Below are 12,897 nucleotides of genomic sequence, written 5' to 3' on the forward strand. Positions count from 1 at the left end.
CCTGTCAGTGCTCCATTTCCTGGCCAGTGGTTCCTTTCAAACAACAGTGGCTATGGCATCAGGGATGTCACAGCCAATGTTCTCTAACGTGTTGACCAGAGTGTTGTCTGCCCTGCTTAAACACATGCGCAGCTACATCGTTTTCCCCCAGGTGGAGGATTTGCCCACAGTGTAAGGTGACTTCTATGCCCTGGGACATATCCCCAACATCATTTGTGCCATTGATGGTACACATGTGTCATTTGTCCCACCCCGCAGGAGTGAACAGGTGTACAGAAACCGGAAGAGCTACCATTCAATGAATGTGCAGATGGTGTGTTTGGCAGACCAGTACACCTCCCATGTGAATGCCAAATTTCCTGGCTCCGTGCATGAAGCTTACATTCTGAGGAATAGCAGCATCCCTTATGTGATGGGCCAATTCCAGAGGCACCGTGTGTGGCTAAAAGGTGAGCCCAAGGTCCCCACACAGTTTGAATAGGTGTCTGGGTATGGGAGAGTTACTAAGGGTTGGTGTATGTCTAACAGATACCCCTCGATATGTGCAGGAGACTCTGGTTATCCCAAACTGTCATGGCTACTGATTCCAGTGAGGAATCCTAGGACAAGGGCACAGGAACGCTACAATGAGCACATGGGGAACTAGGCGGATTATAGAGAGGGCTTTCGGCCTCCTGAAGGCCAGATTCCGGTACCTCCATCTAACAGGTGGCTACCTATACTACTCAACGAAGAAGGTGTGCCAGATAATCGTGGCATGCTGTATGTTGCACAACCTGGCTTTGCGATGCCAGGTGCGTTTTCTGCAGGAGGATGGGTCTGTTGACTGTGGACAGTGGAGAAGAGGAGACAGAAGAAGAAGATATTGACAACCGATACAACATCATCATGCAATACTTCCAGTGAGACACAGGTAAGAGACTGGCACTGCTCCTCTCATATCAGACTACTGCAGGACAGTGTATAACTCTGCATTTTTACCTCTGTGTCTGGACACTCATAGTTCACTTTGCCTTTCCCTTTCACAGATTTGGGTACCACATTCTGCCTTCTGCTATGTTCACTGCTGCCCAACAACTGTCATACTTTGGTATGTGCAAATGAATATTAACATTTATATTTGTCAGAGAGGTTGTAATAACACATTTGTGAAAGTACAGACTGACTCCAGATTGTTTTGTGATTCAAGAGTGTTTATTTAAGTGCTAATAAGTGGAGGGGGACGTGCAAGGGGCTGGTGTCATGGTGGAGGAATATCCATGGTAGAGTCCAGTCTCTTGGTATCACAGGTGCATTGTCCAAGGGGGCATAGGAAGTGGAGCAATGGCAGTTCAAGGTGGTCAGGGTGACAGAGTGGGACAGAAGGGTGGCAATCAGGAGAGTCTTATTTCCTGGGGGGGGGGTCTTGGCAATGTTCTCTGTCTTGTGCTTGGATCGCAGGGACCGTTTGCGGGTTGGTTCTCCTTCTGCAGGGGGTGGGGTGCTTGAGGCCTGTTGGTCCTCTGGCGGGACCTCCTGTCCACTAGCACCGGCAGACATGGAGGGCTGTTCATCATTCAGGCTAGTGTCAGGGGCCCGTTGGTGTGCCACTGTCTCCCTCGTGGTGTTGGCCATGTCTGCCAGCACCCCTGCACCCCTGCAATGGTGACCAGGGTGGTGTTAATGGACTTCAAGTCCTCCCTGATCCCCAGGTACTGTTCCTCTTGCAGCCGCTGGGTCTCCTGAAATTTGGCCAGTGCCATGCCCATGGTCTCCTGGGAATGGTGGTATGCTCCCATGATGTTGGAGAGTGCCTCGTGGAGAGTGGATTGCCTGGGCCTGTCTTCCCCCTGTCGCACAGCAGTCCTCCCAGCTTCCCTGTTGTCATGTGCCTCTGTCCCCTGAACCGTGTGCCCACTTTTACTGACCCCAGGCCCCTGATTGTCTTGTGTTTGTGGGTTTGCCTGGGGTCCCTGTAGTGGTGGACACACTGCTGATTGACATGTCCTGGGGACAGTGGCATGGCCAGCTGGGTGGGTGCTGTGGTGGTGTTTCCTGAGGGGGAGGTTCAGTGGTGGTTTGTGACTGTGGCAGGGGAACCGACTATCCAGAGGTCCCTTATGGGCCAGGCTGGTCATCTTGATCCAGGCGTGCAGAGCTGCTGTCGCCACTGTGGGACTCTTCTGTGGGAGGACTGGATATGGCTGGCACCTCCTGTCCGGTAACGTTGGGTAGGGCCCTGTTGGGGTGTAAATGCATAGTTATTGTATCTGTGTGTGCCATCTTGTGCAATGGGTGAGTTCCCCCCTAATCCTGTGCTTGCATTATTGCCTTGGCCCTTGTGTGAGTGGTGATTGTGTGCCCTGGCTGTGTCTCTCTACTGGACATGCTTTGGTGATGGGTGTCCATGCAGGTCTGTGATGGGTGTCCATGCATTGTTGTTACATGCAGGGCTTGGTTTTGGGATGTGTGGGTTGTGATAGTGGGGTATCTGTGAGGTGTTGGGGTGATGGGGTGAGGGTAGGGTTTGTTGTTTGTGATGGAATCCAGGTTGGGTGGGGGATAAAGTAGTAAAGATTTGACTTACCAGAGTCCAGTCCTCCTGCTACTCCTGCAAGGCCCTCAGGATGCTTGATCGCCAAGACTTGCTCCTCCCATGTTATTAGTTGTGTGGGAGGAGGTGGGGTCCACCGCTAGTCCTCTGTACGGCTACCTGGAGTCTGGATACAACGGAACGCACCTTCCCCCGTAGGTCGTTCCACCTCTTCCTGATGTCATCCCGTGTTCTTGGGTGCTGTCCCACTGCGTTGACCCTGTTGACAATTCTCCGCCATAGCTCCATCTTCCTAGCAATGGAGGTCTGCTGCACCTGTGATCTGAATAGCTGTGGCTCTACCCGGATGATTTCCTCCACCATAACCCTGAGCTCCTCCTCTGAAAACCTGGTGTGTCTTTGAGGTGCCATGATGTGGTGTGAGTGATGTGTGAGGTGATGGTTGATGTGATGTGTGGGATGATGTGTTGGGGTGTGTTCTTTGAGGTGCGTGGATGTTGTATGAGTGATGGTGTTGTGTGCCTCTGGATGCTGGTGTTGTCTTTGCTTTTCTCTCTGTCTGCTTCTTCCAAAAATGTTGTTGTAAGGGTTTGTGGGTAATGTGTGTGTGTGTTTTATAGTGGTGTGAGTGTGTGGGTGTGGTGTGTGGGTGTGGTGTGTGTATGTGTATCAGGTGTGTGTATTTTGAATAGTCCAATGTGGTTGTGTTTTGTAAACGTGTTTGTATTTTGTACGCAGCGGTATGTACCGTCAATGGATTACCGCGGTTGAAAGACCGCTGCGTTGATTCATGGGTCGTGATAGTGTGGGCGTATTCCTGTTGGCGTAACGGTGTGGGTTTTGCTATCGCCTGTTTATCACTGACCTTTGGTGTGGCGGACTTGTGTGGGTGTCTGTATAGTGGCGGATTTCTAGATGTGGGTCATAATACCTATAGCGGATTTCCGGCGTTGCCACGGTATGTTGGCGGCCGTCAGCATGGCGGTAAGCGGGATTTACCGACAGGGTTGTAATTTGGGCCAATGTCTCTTATGTTGATCGTTTTATGTACCGTTTGTTAAACTGTCAGACCTATATAAAAATTGTATGTGAGTGACCTAAAAGTGGTTTTAACTGGTGTCTGTCTACCACAAGATTAAATACAGGAGAGTCAAGCAGCAAAACCTGCTTCTCTTTTTTGACATGTTCCAGTGCTTGAATATGGGGTCAAGTGTCTTCTGCGAGATTACAGGTATCATAACTGTATTAAAAGAGTTTGCTGCGGACTTGGTTTGGGCTGAGGGCACACATAGGGTTTGAGGCCACACGCTCAGCACTCGAGCACCTCTTGTCTCGCTGCCAGCACCAGTAGGACAGTAGTAGTGAGATGGTGATGGCCAGGTCCCAAAATAGCTAGTGTTCCTGGCTCTGTTGTATCCTGTCTAGAAAAGCTCAGCAAAACTGAGAATACAATTTAGTCAAGTTGAGTAGCCAAGATTAAAGCTGGGTTTCCAAATTAGACATTGTGCAATTTGGATCTTGGATGGGCATCACATTATTTCCCTTAGTGCCTTGACTGCAACTCTTTTAGTGACCCAAGAGAGAAGTCAGTTGATTCAAAAGGCCAGGGCACTCGTATGAAATAAGATAAGAGTCTGTACAGTTAGGTTCTTGGTCTTCGGAAAATCAATATATAATCCAAACAGAGTTAAAGTTCAGTGTCTTTATTCTTATGCGAGGTTTTCATACATGTTCATCACATCAGAAAGATTTCATATGTGGCCATCACAACAACTTCCAACAGCCAACACGTGTTTCGTCTCCGAGAAATTAATCTCATTGACTTCCTCAGGCCAAAATATAAGTAAGGTGTTAACATGAATAGATGGCTTATCCTAACCAAGTAAAACTCTTCAAGATAATGTACGATCAATAGAGAAAGAGTAGTGGGAATCACGTGACGGGGGCAAAACACTATTATCCCAGAGTCTTTGTGAGGGAGTACTAATAAGTCAGCACGTATGGATCCAAAATCTTTTACGGTGTGATCTATAAACAAAACCGTTCTTTTGGGTAAATTCTTGTGTTGGGGGCGCTGTGTCTTGCTCCCCGATAATTAAGCTGGTGTGTATGTAGAGAAAAAGGACGTGTAAGACCTCCGTCTCATCTAGAGGTATAAGGTATAGAAGAGACACAGAGTAAGGTCTCAGGAGTGTTTGTGAAACTCCTCGGCATTGTCTTGTGCCTCTTATACAAGGCCTTTTTCATTGTATGTAAGGAGCAACATTATGGTCTATTGAACCATATACAAAAGAGGTTTTTGTACAGTGCACACACTGGTCCAAATAATTTCTAGGTGTTCTCCCATGTAATGATCACAGAAAAAGAAGTACAGTGAAGAAAAATAATTGCCCACAGTCACACAGTTTGTTCATACTGGGATTGAAACCAGGATCTGGGGTCAGAGCTCCACAACTATTTTTTATCTGGGGTCCCACAAAGGCCTGGCTTTGGACCCTTAGATTTGTATAAGACTACTCTTTTATTACGGGTCCCAATCTTTGTTAGAGTTTTTAATACTGTGCTGAGATCTGAAAACACCCCTAGATCATGGAGTATGGCAACAGTTGTTCTAATATTGAAGAAAGGTGTTAGAACGGATCCATCCAAGTACCGCCCAATATCATTACTAGACGGTGCAAGCAATATCTATGTGAGGGCCCTTTCCAGCCACATGCAAGATTGGGTTGAAATCAGAAAAATACTAGCAGACAATCAAGCAGGCTTCAGAATGGGTATAGGAACCGTTAATCTAACCATGTGCTTATATTCCATATCCATAAAGTCTGTAAGGCTAAGGAGAGTCCCCTTCTATCTAACGTTCATTGATATGAAGTCAACGTCTGACTTAGTAGATAGAGGCCGACTCTGGTTGGCAGTCCAGCAGCAGGGACTAAGGGGTTATTACAACTTTGGAGGAGGTGTTAATCCGTCCCAAAACTGACGGTAAAGTGACGGATATACCACCAGCCGTATTACGAGTCCATTATATCCTATGGAACTCGTAATACGGCTGGTGGTATATCCGTCACTTTACCGTCACTTTTGGGACGGATTAAAATGTTGTAATAACCCCCTATATTTGCCCACATCCTTACAGAATCCACATAAAGACGCAACAGCACAGGTACCGTATGGGTCCAAGTGGTAAATTACATAAAGTTATCTGATCACCAGTGGCTCCCTTGCTCTTCTCATTATTTTTGAATGATGTTGGAGCCCACCTAGATCGCCTGAAGCTGGATAGCCCGAGACTCTGTAATTCGAATATCTCTGTGCTAGTATTTGTGGTTGATGTGGACCTGAAATCTCTTACTGGGCTCTCGGTGCCCAACCTGATTAAGGGCTCTGATGATTATTGTTTGCAGAAACCCTTGATCATTAATATTTCCAAAAACCATACCCATGATAATAAAGCCAAAGACTGTGCTGAGATGCTTTTTTTGGTGAACAATGAGCTCTTAGAGTGGGTCAACTATTTTGACTAGCTTTCCATACAATACAACATAAAACTGACTTGAAGTCAGCACAGGGAAAAGCAGCCACAATAATAAAGCAGGCTGCAATCATTAGCAAAGTCTAGAGTGGCAGTCCTTAAGCACACTATAGCATGTATATAGGATTAAGGCAGTATTAGCTGCAGTATACTGCAGAAATCTGGGCTTGTATAGATTCTTCCATAATCCAGAAAATTGGGAATAGGTTTCTAAGTTCAATATTGTCGCTGGGGGCCAAGTATACCCCTAGCTGTACTTTATCTGGAATTGGGCATTAAACCCATTTCTGAAACTATTGCTCTTGCTCGGATACCTTATTGGGTTTGTTTATATTGAAATTGTCATGTGGGTATTTACCTATCATCCATAAGGGAGGTAGTTCACCATCCTGGGCAGCTTGGGATGTTCAAAGTACCCTAAAACTGCTTAAAATTATAATGATATATTAGGTTCCCTATGTGATTCAGGAGACACCAACTAGGACCAAGGAGATTTATTAGCAGTGCAAAAATCAAAATGTATATGATTCTAAGAAGAATAAGCCCTTGGTACAAGATTTCTTAAAGCAGAAAATTCAAGCTGGTTTTGAACCCTATCTAGATGACATTTACTCTGAGGTACGGTGTTCACTACACATTAAGGTCTGCCTGAGGACTCTTCCTTGAACAACATATTTTGCTAGATAGATCAGCACAGTGGGGAATGATGAGATTTGTGACTGTGCTAGTGGGGTTAAAAGAAAATATTACCCATTTTATGTGAATGGCTTATTCTCTTATTTAGTGCCTATAATGTATTGATTGAGATAGATAGCTTAGCCCTTTGCTATAGGATGGACCACTCTGCGATTTATCCAATGGTTTCTAAGTACACTTGGATTGCCTGGATTATGACTGGGAAGTTGAAAAATAAGGGGAATCTAGACTGATTTGAACTTGCATTATTTTAGCTTCCATATATTTCTAGTGTTTGCCAGGCTAGCCAAAAGTGGGGGGATGTCAGAATTGTATTTTATATCTTGCCCCTTGTTTTAATGAAGAGATGACCTGTAATGATTTTATTGTGGCTAGTGCTGAGTCGTTTTTGGGTAGAGTGTTATATTTATTATTGTGTTTTAATGTTGCATGATGTATTTTTCTTAAGGCAAACGCCGAGAACAATAATTAAATATAGAGTACAAAGGCTTCTACAAAGGCTTCTAACTGGCTTGGGTATGCTATGCAAGTGCATATTACATTTCCTCTACGTAGCATTAATGAAATGTTTTAATATTATTAAGGACACAGGGGTGAGGATTATGATTTTATGACAAGACCGGAGGCTCCTATCATGCGTTTCTTTTCTTGCTTTAATAAAACAGCAGCAAGTGAAGAAAACTACAAATCCCATGAGCACAGAAAAAAACAGCCAAAGGGAAACAAGTTGTAGTTCGTTTACAATAACCAATGAACATCAACGTATGCTATTATAACGTAACTGGACTGCGAACAGCCCTCTTTTCTTGCTGCTCGCAGCCAGTTAAGTCCTTTTTCTTCATTAGTCCATGTTTATTATATGTTTTAATTGTAAACGTTGTGTTTCATTTATGAAATTTATCGCGCTTACTCGGGCTGCTTTGCTCTATGTTTAACATTGTTTTGTTTCCTAGACGGCAAGTTGGCGCATAAATTTGTTCCTGCTGCTGCCTGCGCGCTCTACCTCGCGCGCGCTGTGCTTCTTAGGAATGGTTTCAACCATTCCTCAGGCATCGTGCCGTTATTCTCGGCCCGCGCTTGAGGAACGAGGTGTTTTGCCGTCTGCCTCGCGTTTGAGGAGTTTGCCTCGCTTACCGGTCACGTTTTCCAGCCCAACAAGCTCCTTTACTCTGTGTTGACTCACAGTAGGATGTTTGTTTACGCCCAGGGGCGGGGTTTCTTGGTTCCCTTTCCCAGTTAACCCTTAAACTCCTGATTTGACTATCTATCCCTTGTTGCTTCAGTTTCCCACAGTGAATATGGAGTCTGGCAGTTCCACTTCTCTTCAGGTTGATCATCAGGAAGTTTCTGCCATAAAACAGGACATAAATGTGTTTATACAGAACTCTGTACAGCAAGCAGTGAATAGTTCTATAAATAAATTATCCAAAAATCTGGAATCTTCATTTTTGAATATGCTCAACAAGTCATTATCAGCCCAGTCTGCAGGGGAGTGCAGACAGCGCCCTTCACCCATGTCACAGTCAAAACATACACAAAGATCTGCGCTAAAGATTTGTGAGGTTCCCTCACCCATGGCAGAGGACGCGGCTCCTCAAAAGGCTCCAACTAAGGAGAATAAAATTCCAGAAAGTGCATCTCATTCACAAAAACGCAAGGCAAAAACTAAACACATTATGTCTCCTTTAATAATTTCCTCCATACCAGACACTGATGACGATGTACCTGAGGCAGATTCAGATGCTGATCCATCTGACCATGATGATTTTTGTTCTTCGCCTATTTCCAAGAAGCCTAAACTTTCCTCCTCTGAGTCCTTCACTCCCAAACCGCTTCTGGATTGCAAAGGTTTGCCTATGTTGGATCCCTTTTTTATCTTACACCCCAATTCGACTGAATGGTTCCCAGCCGCTCATATGGGGGATTATGTGTCAGCCAAATTATTTTGTCCACTGGATAAACAAACATGAGCCAAGCTCAGATCAGAGTGTCCACATCCCCCTCTTGCGCATAAGTCTTCCACTACTCCTACCATTGACCAACTCATCCTAACATTCTTCACCAAATTTGGCAACGATCCTCGGAAAGGAATTGATAAAGCCTGGTCCTCTTGTCAGGACAAACTGTTGGATGTCATTGGCTCTCTCATCCGTATATTTGACATGGCTGAATCCGCCAGAATCGATGGCTCTTTCATTGATCCCGAGGAACTCTCCCTATGGGTTCAGAGGTCTGTTTGCCTTCTGGGGAATGCTAACGCTGCTCTTTCTCAAGAAAGGCGCAAAGGTATTTTACTCTAATTAGACTCTAAACTTGTAAACCTGGCCACAATTCAATCTCAGGTTAAAACAGAGGGTTTACTATTTGGCGACAACTTTATCAAAGAACTGGGCAAATACGTAGCCACGTTTACCTCACTGGACAGTCTTTAAAGAAAATGTTCAACCAGCGGGTTTTTGCCAGGGCCGGCAGAGGCATGAGCCGCTTTGCCGGCCGCTCCTACTACAATCAAGGCTCCCGTGGCACCTACAACTCAGCCTACCAAGAATTCAGGCCGCAGTTTTATCCACAAAGAGCCAGAGGTTTTCGCACCAGAGGCTTCAAGAATTCCATAAATACCAACCAAACAGGTAAACCCTTTCCTTTCTCATGCCTCCGTGGGCGGTCACCTTTGTCCTTTTTTCCCAAATTGGTTATAATCACCTCAGATCCTTGGGTTCTAAACACCATTCAGGGTTATATGATAGAATTCTACTCAACCGCAGTGCAAGCTGCTGCTCCTCCTCTTCCTCGTTTCTCTACAGATATGTCCGCTCTTATTTCTTCGGAAGTCCAGTTTCTTCTGCAGAAACAAGCCATTGCTCCCACTCATCCAGATACTCCAGGTTTCACCAGCTCCATTTTCTTGGTTCAAAAGAAGAACAAGAAAATGCGACCCGTTACCAATCTCAAGTTTTTCAACCAGTTTGTTGTTTACCGCCATTTCAAGATGGAAACCATCCTCCATCTCAGAGACTCTCTACTTCAGAACGATTGGATGGTTCGTTTGGATTTGCAGGATGCTTACTTGGTTGTCCCGATCCACCCAGAACACAGGAAGTTTCTCCAATTCCAATGGCTCGACCAATTCTTTCACTTTACATCTCTACCTTTCGGTCTCTCTTCAGCTCCATGGTGTTTCACCAAGCTCATGAAGCCAGTCGTGGCGCACCTCAGGGCTCAGGGTGTAAGACTTCTCATTTATCTGGACGATATTCTCCTCATAAGTCAATCACCACAATTACTTAAAACTCACCTCAATCTAACCTGTGCTCTTCTATCGGACTTGGGTTTCATCATCAAAAAGGAGAAATCTCTTCTTCTCCCTACCCAAAGTATAGAATTCTTAGGTTTTCTAATAAATTCAGTTTCGGCCACCCTGCTACTTCCTTCTGCAAAAATAAAATCTATAAAGTCAGAGATTCTTCAAGTATTACGTCATTCGTCAATTTCCCTAAGAACTCTCGCCCGCGTCGTCGGTCTTCTTTCCTCTTCCATACAGGCTATATTTCCAGGTCCCTTGCATTACCGGGCCCTTCAGCGTTTAAAGATTCAACATTTACGCAAAGGGCTTTCTTACGCAGACACTATTCCTCTGGATCACGACTCTCGTACAGAACTGCAATGGTGGATAGACCATTTAGATGCCTGGAACGGAAGAACTATCTTTCCATCAGTCCCAGATCTTGTATTAGAGTCAGATGCAAGCCTAACAGGCTGGGGGGCCCGTTGTGGTCCAATCTCGACTGGAGGTTCATGGTCATTAGAGGAGTCCAGATTGCATATCAATTGTTTAGAGATGCTTGCAGGCTCCTTTGCACTCAGAAGCCTCGCAAAGAACAAGGTCTGTTGTGCTATCCTTACCAGGATGGACAATATTTCGGCAGTCCGCTACATAAACCATCTAAGGGGTACAAGATCCAAACCTCTAGCAGAATTAGCAAAGAGTTTTTGGGAATTCTGCCTTGCAAACCAAATTTCGGTTCATGCAGAATATCTTCCGGGAACCCTCAACTCCATTGCTGATTGGCACTCTCGTCATCTCCAGAACTCAAGCGATTGGAAGTTCCCTCCCGCAATCTTTCATTTTCTACAGAACAAATGGGGCCCCCTGACGATCGATTTGTTCGCGTCTCGCCTCAATTCGCAACTCCCTCAATTTTACAGTTGGCGTCCGGATCCTTTGGCCCTGGCCTCCGATGCATTTCTTCAAGACTGGTCCAAGTCCCTTTCTTATGCTTTTCCCCCCTTTGTTATGATCAGCAGGGTGCTAGCTCAGGTTCGCCGTCAAAAAGCCACTTTAATTCTTATTGCTCCATTCTGGTAATCCCAGATTTGGTTTCCAACTCTTCTGAAACTAGCCATAGATTTTCCTTTCATCATGCCTACTTTCCCAGATCTCCTTTTGGACCCTCTGCAACGCCCTCACAACCTCATTTTGGACAACCTTCTTTCTCTTTCAGCATGGAATATGTCAGGAATTCCCAACATTTCCCTCTCATTTCGTCACAAGCTTCGGAATATATCAGACAGTCCTGGGCTCCTGGGACAAGAAAAGCCTACAAGTCAGCTTGGGCTTTATGGCATAGCTGGTGTCTGGGAAAACACATTGATTCCCTTTCAGCAGATGTCACTTTTATAGTGAATTTTCTTGCTGCAGAGGCTAATAAGGGCAAAGCCTTTCGTACTATTAATTTGTACATGTCAGCCATCTCCTCTAATCACCAGTTCGTCAATGGAAAGTCGGTGGGTGAACACCCGCTGAATTGCCGCCTCTTAAAGGGAGTAAAGTTTTCTAATCCACTGTTACCTATATACAGATTCTTGTGGGATGTTAATGAAGTTCTGAATTTCTTCCTCTCATGGCCAGACAGTTCTTCCCTTACTCTGAAGATGTTATTGGCCAAGCTCACTATGTTGTGTGTCTTATTTCTATTAAACGTCTGTATTCGGATGTCAAAGCTTTAGATATTTCCTCTAGATGGTTTACTCCTTCTGGTGTGTTATTTACTGTGTCTCGAAGAACAAAAACAAATTTACAGTCTGTTTTTTAATCATATTTTCCAGATCATCCCAAATTATGTGTAGCACAATGTTTAAAAGCTTACGAGCACATGGGTGCTCATCTAAGAACGTCCTCATCTCACAAACTCCTTATTTCCTTCAGGAAGCCTTACAAGCCTGTGTCTTCGGCTACTTTGGCCCACTGGGTTAAGTGGATTATGGGGGTGATTCTAATTCTGGCGGGCGGCGGAGGCCGCCCGCCAGAATTCCGCCCCCATAATACCGCTCCGCGGTCAGAAGACCGCGGAGGGTATTATGAGTTTTTCCCTGGGCTGGCGGGCGGTCTCCAAAAGACCGCCCGCCAGCCCAGGGAAAAACTCCCTTCCCACGAGGATGCCGGCTCGTAATCGAGCCGGCGGAGTGGGGAGGTGCGACGGGTGCAGTAGCACCCGTCGCGTATTTCAGTGTCTGCAAGGCAGACACTGAAATACCTTGCGGGGCCCTCTTACGGGGGCCCCTGCCGTGCCCATGCCATTGGCATGGGCACGGCAGGGGCCCCCAGGGGCCCCGCGACCCCCCTACCGCCATCCTGTTCATGGCGGCTTTCCCGCCATGAACAGGATGGCGGTAGGGGGGGTCAGAATCCCCCATGGCGGCGCAGCAAGCTGCGCCGCCATGGGGGATTCTGAGGGCAGCGGTAAACCGGCGGGAGACCGCCGGTTTACCCTTTCTGACCGCGGCCAAAGCGCCGCGGTCAGAATGCCCTGCGGGGCACCGCCGGCCTGTCGGCGGTGCTCCCGCCGACCCTCGCCCCGGCGGTCGAAGACCGCCGGGGTTAGAATCAGGGCCTATGTCTTTGCCCGGGGTTTGACACCTCCAAATTTGGAGCTCACTCTTCCAGAGGCGCTATGGCATCCAAAGCCTTTTGAACGGGTTCCCGTCTTGAGGACATTCTTAGATCTGTAGATTGGTCTAATGACAATGTATTTAGAGTCTTTTATTGTAAACCTGTGGATAATGTTTCTACGAATGTCATTAATTTTCATTAAACATGCATAATAGTCATAAAATGTAGATTTTCCTAGTTTTA

Source organism: Pleurodeles waltl, chromosome 4_2, assembly GCF_031143425.1.
Source record: "Pleurodeles waltl isolate 20211129_DDA chromosome 4_2, aPleWal1.hap1.20221129, whole genome shotgun sequence".
In the NCBI taxonomy this organism is placed as follows: domain Eukaryota; kingdom Metazoa; phylum Chordata; class Amphibia; order Caudata; family Salamandridae; genus Pleurodeles; species Pleurodeles waltl.